Consider the following 13,007-nt stretch of genomic DNA (forward strand, 5'->3'; position numbering starts at 1 on the left):
ATCTCTCACTTGCTAGCGAACTCTATACAGCTCCATATGTCACATACAGTGCGTACACAGCTGAGCCCACTTAAATGTCACATAAATCTAATTTAGAATCACAAAGTCCACTGCGAATCAATGCTGAACCCAACAATGCAAAACATGCATGCATGGACACACATCAAATGAACCAAACCACATGATGTCAATGCAGAATTACCAACAAAAATTAGGAAGTTTCAGCAAAGATGAAACTGAATCTCAGCCAAATCTAAAATATCCCAGCCTAAACCGAAATGGATGAGTACCAAGGTCGTAGATAATGACATGTCCTAGTAAACACACTATCTGTACATGTCAATTGGTTGGTATTTACATGTCACCCTGCTAACAAGTAATGAATGTACCTCAACATCATGTCATAATGCTGAAAAACATGTACAAGTATCAAGTGCTTGCAATGTAAAAAGTTTGGTTTTCTCAACTAAAACATCCAAAACAGGGTCACCAAAATTGTTGTGCGTTTGTAACATGCTGATGATCTAACCTCTGTTCAACAGGAGATTCGCAATCAACAGCTGGCGAGACCACCACCAACCAGCAGAGCCAATCTCCCCCTGCAACTTGAACTCTCAGATGCAGATTCTCCCTGTTTCTCGGATGAGGAGCACCAACCTGGCCCCTCCGAACTGCCAGGGCACACTCCGAGTCAGGGCCTCATTGTCCCCACAACCATCACTACCACCACCCTCATCACAACAGCAACAACTATGCTGACCCCTGCTACAACGAGCTGTGCAGCAACCACTTCCACCATCACCACCGCTGCCTGCAACATTGTCCCTAGCTCAGTGGTAACCAACACCCACGCCGAGGATGCCGGGGCAGTGTGCGGGTGCATGGACAGCCAACGCCACAGGTCTGTGTCAGCAGGGCAGGTGAGAGAGCAACTGGGAGACAATCACAGGAGGACACTGAGACTGAAGCCCTGGCCACCGTCGCAAGAGTCCTTGGTGTGTACCAACAGAACCAGGGACAGATGGGCCAGGTTGTAGAGGAGCTGTGTGAGCTCCGCCTGCTGCAGAGGTCTATGGACACCCGAATGGGACAACTTTTGGATATCATGGGCCAGCTTGTGGGTGCTCTGAGGGACATACATGCTGCTCAAATAATCGCTCCCCCACCTTCAGTGGCCAGCCTGCTGATACTCCCACCACCTCAGCTGCGGTCACAGGGAGGGATGAGCTGCAGGACAATGACTCCTCAGACCCCTCTGAGCCTGCAGCAGAGGCCCTCCTGCCAAACGCAAGAGAGGGCATATGAGAAACACCATGGGAGGATCACGTGGCAAGCACCAGCACGAGCCATGTCACTGAGCCAGCCAGGATGTCACCAGTGTTGTACTGAACATTGTCTTTGTTGATCATCCAGTCCCACATTGCCATATTGATGGCAGGACTCTTTTGGACTGTGGAATTACACTATTGTGGTTTCTACTCTAATTTTCTCGGTTACTATCACTGACAACTGAACCACTCTGTATTCACAATCAATATTTTATCCACTTTCTATTTAATCACTATATGCATGAAAATAAACACAAATAACACCCTTGCCTTTGACTAATTTATATGTTCAGCAGAGTCAGTACAATGTTAACTTAAATTTGAATGTACCACTAGATGAGATTGTGACAAACCATTGATGGAGCGGAGGGACCTAGAACAAGACAACAAGAAGATAACATTGAGTCGTCATAGGATGTCACTACAGCAACAATACACTACTGTTCAACACTATACAAGAGTCATATCAGATAACACTACCCTACAGCATCAACATAGACATCAGTTAAGTGGAACTACAAACAGAGTGATGTACAAAGTGCCCTACAGTAGTGTGCTAACAACAGGCAGCATCCCAAAACATAATCAATGTGTCGGCCCTAACCTCAAAGCAAACAGACAATCATAGTTGCTCAATGCTAACACACACAAGGAAAGTAGCTGTTGATGAGCTGTTGACGCAGGTCAACATCTTCCTCCTTACCACTATCACCATCACTGGCCATGTGTGGATTTGCAGCGGTGGGCTCCTGCTGATCATCATCATCCAGAATCAGGCGGATCTCCTTACACAAGCCAAGTTGTGGAGCATGCAGCATGCAACTGCGATCTGACACACCTTTTGAGGAGAGTAGTGTAGCCACCACCACTCTTGTCCAGACACCGAAATCTAGCATTCGAAGTCCAAAAGCTCGCTCCACTACACGACATGTCCTCCCATGGGCATCATTGAAGCGGACATCCCCTGGCATCCTTGGATTCTTCAGTGGGCTCAGCAACCAAGGCTGGTTGTGATATGTTGAGTCACCTAGTTGTTAGAAGCACAGACCAACAATGTAAACTAACAAATTGAGGAGACCAGCATGTCACACATACACCACACTACTTGACACAGCTAACTCACCAACAAGCCACGCCCACTCTGGAAGCAGATTTCACATCAATTGTGGGTTGATGTTGTTACGAAGTATGTAGGAGTCATGTGCAGAGCCGGGAAATTTGGCACATGAGTGGGAGATTATCACATCCGCTTGGCATACCACTTGCACATTGATTGAATGGTAATGCTTCCTGTAACGGGAGATGGGCTCACATGCCTGTGGTGGGACAAGGCCAATATGGGTGCAGTCAAAGGCTCCTACAACATTAGGTATGTCACCAAGGTCATTAAAATCCCCCTTCACATCTGCCAATTCGTGTCTCCTCGGAAAGTTAATGTAGCTGTCCTTGTAGGTCAACAATGCGGAAAGGACATCACGCAATACCATGCTGAACATAGGTTGAGACATCCCAACTGTGATGGCCACTGTGTACTGAAAGTAGCCAGTGGTAAAGAAATGCAGGGAGACCATCACCTTTACTGTCGGTGTCAAAGCTGTTGGATGTGTCCTCTGAGGCCTCCAATGTTGCTCCACCTGACCACATAGCTCTTGAAGGGTAAGCTGGTTCAGACGGAATTTCTTAATTATGTCGATACCATCCATTGTCACCAGGTCTGGGAAAGGCCGATGCACAGGTGGTCTTCTCCTATGTATTGTGACAAGGGAAACATGTAAAAATTATTAAGAGATGTGGGTAACAGCTTACAGATTAACTCAGAAAACCACAACATTGACAGGACTGTTGAACCCGCTTTATGCACAAGTGACATGCACAGACCCCTTTATCTACTGTAGCCGCCATTTAGCCAGGACATACATAGTAAATACTGTCAAATCATCATCATAGAGTCTTTATTTCGATTATAAAATCATAAAAGACAATACAATCAATTAAAAGTTACTAGATAAAAGATACTTTGTTAAGAAATAATTGAGTCATGACATTAATGTAACAGACACAATAATATGGTTAAAATAAGTATTAAACCCTAATCCAGTGACTCTTGTGTTATAAAACAGTGGATATACAAAAAAAAAATAGGATAGGATAAGCCATTCGGCATCTACCCCATTGTACAAAAATAAGACGGAAAGATACTGCCCACATCCACAAACAATTTATCAGCGTGCCCTAAGTTTATTTGCCCGAATCATCTATACCCAACTCAGGAATTTAGCAATAGCAATAACAATAGATTCCTGGGTACATGTCTGTAAAATCCTCAAGGCTTCCATGGCAACTCTCGTGCCAAGATTAGTACAGGTCGGTTTGAGCCATTTCCTCCTTGGTGAGGTGTAGGCCGGGCAGACAAATAATATATGGGGGATGTATTCTGGCTGAGTCAAGCATGAGGGGCACAGATCTGTCGTGGGCTTTTGCCATCTGCTAGTAAAAGCTCCAATCGGCAGAGAACCTACCCTAAACTGGTGGCAGAGCTTCCTATCCAATGGTTTTGAAATGAAGTCCCAGTAGGGGTCAAACCCTGGCTCGTGCTTTATCAATAGGAAGTCTCTGGTCAAGGTAGGTCCTGCAATGGTAGAGAAGTGCTTCATCTTCACCAGATCCATATAAACAGTCTTAAGCTCTTTTTTTGAAGGGATGGGGGTTGATTCAGGGTTCTCCCACAAATTACCCATCCTCATCTCTGTCAGGGTTTCTTTTATATACTGCAGCCATCTGATCTTACTTAGAGTCCCAACCCCCCTGAAATCCAAGAAGGCTTTAGCATACAGTAAAAGCTCAGGGGTGGCCCATAGCCTTCTCCAATGGGCTATAGGCCTAAATCGAACTAGGTCCTCAATATGATGACATCCTAGATCCACAAATAAGGGCACGAGTGGAGTAGATTGCGGCAAACCTGTTAACGCTCTCATAAATTTATTTTGAGCAATAACCAGTGATGTGGTGTCCTCATGGCCCCATAATTCCACGCCGTATAGGATAGCACTTACAACTTTAGTGCTGTAAATTTCAAGGGCAGGGGCTATAGGTTTGGTGAGTGAAAGTCTGTGTTTTGTAGGAGGGCCCCAGCCAGCTGCGCATGATTCAGGGCAAGCATGTCGAACTGTGCCTTCTAATGCAGCTTCCTGTGTAAGGTTATCCCCAGGTAGGTAAACATGTCAGTCTGCTCTAGAGCAACATCATTCAAATAGACTTTGCCCTTAGTTGCTTTGGATTTGTGGAGAACCATAAATGTTGTCTTGTCCACATTACCCACCAACTCATGATCGCGGCAGAACTCCTCGAAACGGGACAGAGCCACCTGTAACCCAGATTGAGTCTAAGATCAAATCAAGGTTTCATCCACGAACCTGAGTAGGGGGAATTTCAGGCCCCCAAAAGTTGGTGCATCAGTGGGACATGTGGAATAATATTGCACCACCCTGTCAATGAATAAAGAAAACAGGGTAGGCATGAGAACGCATCCTTGGCGCACGACCTTAGTCACCGGAAATGTATCTGTGACCTCTCCTTGTATACCCCATCTAACCTGAGCGTGATTGGAGTCATGCAGTTTAACTAACATGGCTAGCAGCTCCAAGGGCATCCCCACTTCTAAGAAGGCTCTCCACATTTTGTTCTGAGGAACCAAGTCGAAAGCAGACTTTAAATCAATGAAAGCAGCGTATAACGTGCCTTCACCTACGATAACAACCCTCCAGTAAATCATCAGTGTGGGGGCGGAACCCTGCCTGCAGGGGTGATAATATCTCATAATCCTCTATCCACAGTTGGATTCGACACAGGACTAACCTGGCAACTATTTTCTTAAGAGAATCTATGAGGCTAATAGGCCTATGGTTGCCAGGGAGAGCTTGATCCCCCTTTTTATAGACCGGGATATTGACTGCACCGGACCCCGTGTCAGGGATACATGCACCACTGGCAATGGAATTGGCCAAATAGGTGATGTAAACCACCCAGTTGGCCTTATCATGGGCAAATAAGTCTACTGGCCCACAAACGTGGCCCGGGGCCCTGCCTCTTAGAATAAGGGAGAGGACTGTCTCAGCCTTTGAGTTGCTAAATATTAAAATAGGAATCGGGGTAGGTAATTTAAATTCATCCAGATTTATTACAATGGTAGAGAATTGGGCGGTAAAATACAGGGCCCACTGTTCCGGCAGGACATAGGTAATTGGTTTAAAATGTGTCCTGTCCCTCCCCCATTTCACTTCCTGCCAAAAATGTATCATACTCCTTTCTTTACTAGCTAGGAGAAGGTCGTGCCAGCGAGTGTCATCCCACTCCTTTTTGGCTTTGTGTTGGGGTGCTTTATAGTTCACCCTTGCATATTTAACTTCTCCCAGATCTTTGGAACTGATGGCCTTTGACAATATGTGGTAAACCTCTCTACAGTTTTTGTTATAGTAGGAGGCCTTTGATGCCCCCACCTCTGCCTTCTTTTTACTAGACTTGTTGAAAAAGGTTTTAAGATTGGAAAACAGATCTCGGTGAACCTGATGGGCTATTAGATCAATATACGCCTGTGTGGAGCAGCTTTGAAGGCAGGATATTGAATGGGCAGCTAGAGCCTTAATTGCACCTAGATCCCCTTCATTCTCAATTAGCCTGGTCCATCTTACGCTTCTCTTATCATTTGAAAGTGATGCTACGTGAGGGTGTTCACCTGCCACCTTATTAGTCAGTCAGTCAGTCAAACACTTTTATTTCGGTTAGAAACCATAAAAAGGCATATTACATACAGTGCTATTTATACATGGTTATATAAAACGTTAAAATACATCATAGGATCACCATACAACATTTCCAAAAAAAGGGTTAAAAAAAGGGAGGTGCAAGAATAAATATCTCAAACGTGCTATAACAAGTCCCATAGGTGCTGTAACAAGTTGCAGTAACAAAAGGGGGACCTCCCCATTTTTTACATCAAATGCCAAGGGAAGGTAATTAGTGTGGAGTGCCTTTTTTTAGTATAGCACACCTAGTAAACCACATGGACAACAAAAATGTAGATGTTGCATATACTGTCATAAATGCAGTGTCGGTTTTGAGAATTCTATAGGTCTCCCTAAACTCTATAAAACCCCTGGACTTGCAGAAAGGGATTATCCATTTTGCTCTAGGCCTAGAATACGAGGGGCAGAAGAGCAGAACGTGCAGATCTGTCTTTCTTCTTCCCCGACATCCAGGACAAGTGCTCACTGGAGGTGTGGCTTTCCACCACTTTTCTGTAACGTGGGAGTGAGCCATGTCTGAACTGGATATACAGTTTCCTGCCCAGGGGGGGCTGGATATCATCTAGGAATCTCTCAAAAACAGGGAGTGCCTTAATTTCCAGGAAAGTGTTAGTCAAGCTAGACTTTTTCTGGGTAAAGCGGCGCAGGTCTCCTCAGGAGAGGACCATAAGTCCTCCCTGCCTAAGGCCTTGGAGAGGCACCGAATGTGCCTTAGCCAGGATATTTCCCCCGCGCCCCTGCTAGCTAACAGGTCCCGTAGGTCCTCCCTATAGCTCTCCAATTCAGGGGTGGCCCAGAGTCGTCTCCAGAATAGCAATGGACGATTCGAGGCGACGTCCTGTATAGGAACCAAACCCAGGTCCAACCTTAGAGGTATGAGGGGTGTGCTCTGGGGTAACCTCAGGGTGCGCCTCATGAAACTGTTCTCAGTGATGGAGAGGGGCGCCGCACTTACGTGTCCCCACAAGTCCGCACCATAAAGTGCGCCCCCTCTCGCATGGGCTCTGTATACTTCAACGGGAGGTCCCACCTGGTTAAGAGGGGATTCATTAAAAACTTTTCAAATGCCACCCGAGGATTGGGCAAGCTTCAGGTTGACTTTAGCAATCTGCGGCCCCCAAGCCATTCTATCAGTTAAGGTGACCCCCAGGTACTCAAAGATCTACACACGATCCAGAGCCAAGCCATCCAAATGCGGATGAGGGCAATTGGGGCGTTTCAGATTGAATACCATGTACTTGGTTTTGGTGAAATTGATTTCCAGGTTCCTCTCCTTGCAGAACCTGGCAAAGGCCTCCAATGTGCGCTGATTGCCCCCGATGATTTCGACAATAGGAGGGTATCATTGGCGAACATTAATGCCGGTATTTTCCGTCCCACTAGGATTGGGGAGTCTAGATTTTTGCTCCCAAGAAAAAGGCGATCAAACCATTGAGGAATAGGGAGAATAGCGTGGGTGCTAGAACGCACCCCTGCCTAACTCCGCGTTCCACCGGAAATGAGGTTGAAAGAGCGCCTTCCCTCCCGTACCTCTCCCTGGCGTACGTGCCCTTGTGCATCCGTTTAAAGAGGTCACACAGATAGGCCGGCACTCCCATCCCCTTTAGGATAGCCCAAAGCTTGTCCCTCTGGACCAGGTCAAATGCGGATCGGAGGTCCACGAATATCAAATACAGACTACCCGCTCCCAAAGTGACCGTCCTCCAGTACACAAGCTGTAGCCTGAACAGCTGGTTGATTGTAGAAACCCCTGCCTGAAACCCTGCCTGCAGGGAGGTTAGGATGTGATTGTCGTCCATCCAACACTGCAACCTGGTTAGGAGGACTCGGGCGAAGCGTTTCTGGAGGACGTCAATCAGGCGTAGTTGGCAGGGTCCAAGGGAGAAGCCTTCTTATGGATGGGTATGATTACAGCTCCCAACCAGCTCGGGGGGATAGCCAATCCCTGCATGATGGCATTGAAGAAGGTACAAATATAAGGTGCCCACACCCCTTGTTCAGACCGATAAAGGTCCCCAGGGATCCTATCAAGGGCAGGTGCCTTCCCCGGAATCAGACTCCTTATGGCCTCCTTGACTTCCTAGATCGTGCAGGGTTGGGTCAGGCAGACTATCTACTTCCAATGATTCCACTAGGGGTCGCTCAGGGTCAAGGGAATAGAGGGGCTTGAAATGTGCAAGCCACACCTCTTCACACAGGTTGGGAACAACTGCAGGCGTCCCCGAGGCCGGGCCTCCACACACCAGGTTCCAGAAAGCCCTAAACTCGCGGGCGTCTAGGGCTGCTTTAATTTTCTCCCATCTGTCGACTTCCCACTCCGCTTTGGCGGCTTGGGTCATGCTAGTATACATTTGGCGTACATTTCTAATCGACGACTGGGTTCCCGATTTCACCTCCTTTATGAGGGTTGCTTTTGCCTCCCTACATTTTTTATTGTACCAATTCTCTCTCTTGTAGGGTCTCCCCCTACCGGGCTCCGGAGCTGTAAAGAGGTCAGCCAAGGAGGTGAAGAGCACATTGTGGATGGACTGGATGGCCGGGAGATACGAAAGCCCAGAGATCCCATTCCTCAGGTCACTGACCTCAACTAAGGCCCCTGCTACCTTGTTGTAAATTTCTGCCAACTTATCCAGTGCCTGAGCCACCCTCTCCCATCTGACCCGCCTACCTCCCCCTGTTAAGAGTAGATGCCGATTGGTCGAAGTCCCAGGCGCATCCTGAATAGTCAGGTTCCCCAGGTGGCTGAGTAACTCAAGTGACAATTAGTTGTGGTCGCTGTCGATTCTTGGCAATACAGCGAACGATTTTAATTAAGCCCAGAATTCCACGTTGGTCAAAATATAATCAATTGTCGTGCTTTTCGCCAGTCGGTTATAAGTGCGTGCGCCTGGTATATCTGGGAGGAGCCTGCCATTGCAGGTCCTAGGGGGAAAAGCTACGAGCAATTTATTAATGGCAAGTGCCAACGGCGTCAGACGGTTTACTGAATACGTGGAACATTCAGGGATGTGCCACAACTCGTACTCCTCAGAAGTAACTGGGGGAATCCCCGAGAAGGGCTCAAAGTGGCAGTTGAAGTCTCCCCCAATGATTTTATGGTACGTAGGGGGAAAGGAAGAAAGGAGAGCCTCCAGGGCATCCAGAATAGATAGACCTTGTTGTCAGGGAAAGGGACGTAGGTAAATATTAATCACTGCCAGAACCAAACCCCCCTTAAATGTTAGTGTAATACACAGGATGTCCTGACTATTGGTGTCGATTATCTTGACTGTGCACCCCAAGTGGACTGCCACCCAGATGCACAGCCCTCCTGAGGGTCTTCCCCTGGGTCCCTGAGCCACTGCTCTAAAGTATGACACAAAACCTACCCTCGCGGGGACAGATGACAACTAGGTCTCTTGAAATAAGCAGAGGTCATACCCATCCACCAACTCCCCCCACTCTGGGTTTTGTAGCTTTGTCCCCAACCCAGCCACATTCCCGGAGGCAATCAGAGTGGAACGAGAGGCCGGTGATCCAGGGAGAGCCACAGTGGGATGCACTAGGCCAGGGGGGGTGGGGTTGCCCGTAATTGAGAGACCAAGTCCCATCCATCCGAAGTGGCTTCATGGTTATCGGGTAGTGGTGACAGGCCATCATTCCCTAAGTTGGGCGCCTGTATTTGGGGGCCTGCTTCCTTGCTTTGGCCTCCGACCTCAGGGGGTGCCACTGGGGAAGGGACTTCATTAAGGGCACCTAGCGATAGTCAATCCACACTGCTCAAACTGCTCAAAGCCCTGAATCTATTAGCTACTGGGATTGTAAACTCAGGGAGGATGTTACTAAGGGGAGGTAGGGGTTGTTCCAGTGTGGGCATGGCCTGGTTCCGACTGTAGAAATACCCCAGATGACAGGTATTAATAGAGCCTGGGGAAACTGGACCAGTACTCCTTAGCTAGTACATGACCGTTACAGGATCCCTAAAGTTGACGATGATGTAATCACCCTCCACATCCTTTCTTCTAATGCCCAGCCAGTCAACCCTGCGAGCAAACAAAATCTACCCCTGTCCACTGCCCATAAGAGGTTGACGCCTACTTAACCAATGAATGACCTTGTTCTTAAGCTCGGGATAGGTTTCATCCCTAGGGTCGTTCAATGGTGGCACACCCGTAAGCACCACAACATACGGGGCCACTTCTGGGGGGAGCTGGGGATAAGGTGGCCGCTTTGTGTGTTTGGTTTCCAGATGTTTGGATGGGGGTGAAGGTTTGCATTTAGGAAGGGGAAGTGGATTATGTTTACTCCGGTTGGCTGCTGATGCAATGAGGATGACAATTGGGGTTGCACACCCGGAACATTCCCACCTGGGACAATAAGAGGCAGGGTATTATTCCTACAGAGACCAGTGGTATCTGCTGGTGTGGGAGATTTCCTCACAGCTGCGGGTACCAGAGGTTGTTGGTGATTTGTAGGGAAAAGGCCACTGTCCCGTCCGATGTCGTGATGAGTGGACGGTGTAGGTCTAAGACTTATTCTAGGAGTGGTATTCCCCACTGCGTCAACTGCCAGGTCTTTCCCCAGACTTTTTTGGTTAATAAAGGATGCCAATCTTATCTATCCTGGATGTCAATATTTTAAAGTGCGAAGATATGACCTGGTCTATGTGAGCCTGTAGATCAGCTAGTAAATGTGTTGCCCATAGTGGGGGTCCAGTGAGGGGTGGGTGAGGGCTGGGATCCAACTGTATAGGAACGTGTGTTGTGTTTGTGTTATTCACAAGTTTGCGAGCGGGTTTCGTCTTCCTACGTTTAGGGTGAGGTTTAGGGGCCTTTGTGCCTAAGGGTGGGTGATATTGCGGGGGATCTACTTCAGGAGCTAAAGCTTCTGGGACCTGTTGTGCGCAGGGTAACTCTGAGAAGGACATGAGAAGGGAAGTGGATTCAAAGGGATTGACTGTAGTTTCACGGGAATCCCCTTCAGGCTGGGGAGGAATGATCGCTGGAGTGAGTGAAAATCGTCTCTCAGTATTTTCAATTGCAGTTGAGACAACTCCAAACATTTGTTGTAACATTTTATCTATTGCAGTGAGGGTGGGTAGGGACTGGCTCGAGGCTGCTAGCTGTCTAGTCACTGGACGTGATGTGGGCACATTGTTACTTTTACCCATGTTGTTCAACGATAGTTAAGAAAAATAGAAATAAGAAATGAAAAGATAACAAAGAGAGGATAATGTTAAAAAGCCCAACTGAGGCACAGATTAATGTTAAGAACGAATTATACTACAAATTTGTTAAAAATCAAAAATTATTCACAGTGATAAATAGCACCAATTAGAGAGAAACCCCCTAGCTATGCCTACTCGTTAAAGGGTCAACTTTGACTACTAAGTAGTATAAAAACAGTAAGGGTATATACCCACAGGAAAGATCAAATCTTGGTAAATACCAGTCAGTAACGGAATAACCGAGAAGTCTAAGAGGGGTGTCCCAGCCCGGCCACGTTCGGCCCCGGACGGTCACAGACGGTCCCGCCCTTGTCCCGGGCTTAGCCTGGCTGGTCCCGCGCGCGTCCCGCGACGCGGGGAGATGAGCACTGATTAATGCGCGTCCAGGCGCGTCCCTTCCGTCGGCAGCTTCCGGCCGCTAGGGCTGATGGTCTTTGCAGTCCCTCAGGCTCGCACCCCCCCAACAGCGGCCGGGCTCAGCTGGAATCGAGCTGCGGCAGAGGGGAGAAGACCGGCGGTGATTTTAAGTCCCTTTGCTGAAGCGCTACCTCGGACGTGAGGCCCCCGCTCCCCCGGGAGATGAGCGCTGATTTATGCACCTCCAGGCGCGTCCCTTCCGTCGGCGGCTTCCGGCCGCTAGGGCTGATGGTCTCTGCAGTCCCTCAGGCTCGCACCCCCCCCCCAACAGCGGCCGCGCTCAGCTGGAATAGAGATGCGGCAGCGGGGAGAAGACCGGCTGTGATTTTAAGTCCCTTTGCTGAAGCGCTACCTCGGACGTGAGGCCCCCGCTCCCCCGGGAGATGAGCGCTGATTTATGCGCCTCCAGGCACGTCCCTTCCGTTGGCGGCTTCCGGCCGCTAGGGCTGATGGTCTATGCAGTCCCTAAGGCTTGCACCCCCCAAACAGCGGCCGCGCTCAGCTGGAATCGAGCTGCGGCAGCGGGGAGAAGACCGGGGGTAATTTTAAGTCCCTTTGCTGAAGCGCTACCTCGGACGTGGGTCTTGTGTAATTAGAGACCCAATTGTCAATATCAACGGGTCCTGATCACTTTCTGTGCGTTCCTGGACCCTCATGTCAATTAGGGAATGCCATGATTCAACATTAGGAAAAATAAATTCAATACAGCTACTCCTAATGCCATTGTTAAAAGTATGCACACCCTTCCTATCCGAATGGGACCTCCCATTTGCTGCTCGCACACCCCTTCCCAAACACAACCCCTTGAGTTGCAAGGCAGCTTCTGTCCATTTTTTGATTGGGCACAAATCTAGGGTCGGAATGTTCCACTGCATATCCTCATCTGCACTTAAAATACTGTCCTCCGAGTCCAACGGTTCAAAGGTGCAGTTAAAGTCATCCATTATTAGCAAATTGCACCCTTCCCTCTGGTTGTCTAAGAAACTGTCAAGGAGGTCAATAGTCTCAGATTGCCTCCCGCCCGGTTGTCCTCTGGCATAAACAATGATTACCAAGGTATCGGGGCGTGGTTCGCCCGAAGCCGTAATACCATGATGTCTGGGCTGTCGAAAAAGACCTCCTCAACCCTTAAACCAATTTTCTGTCTCACCCAACAAGTGAGACCGCCAGAGGGTCTACCTTTCCTCCCCCTGTCAAATCAATATCAGACTATATGTATGGCATATATGGTACACTGCTACATCAGGTGTCCCC

The sequence above is a fragment of the Lissotriton helveticus genome, chromosome 11 (genome assembly GCF_964261635.1).
Source record: "Lissotriton helveticus chromosome 11, aLisHel1.1, whole genome shotgun sequence".
NCBI lineage: Eukaryota > Metazoa > Chordata > Amphibia > Caudata > Salamandridae > Lissotriton > Lissotriton helveticus.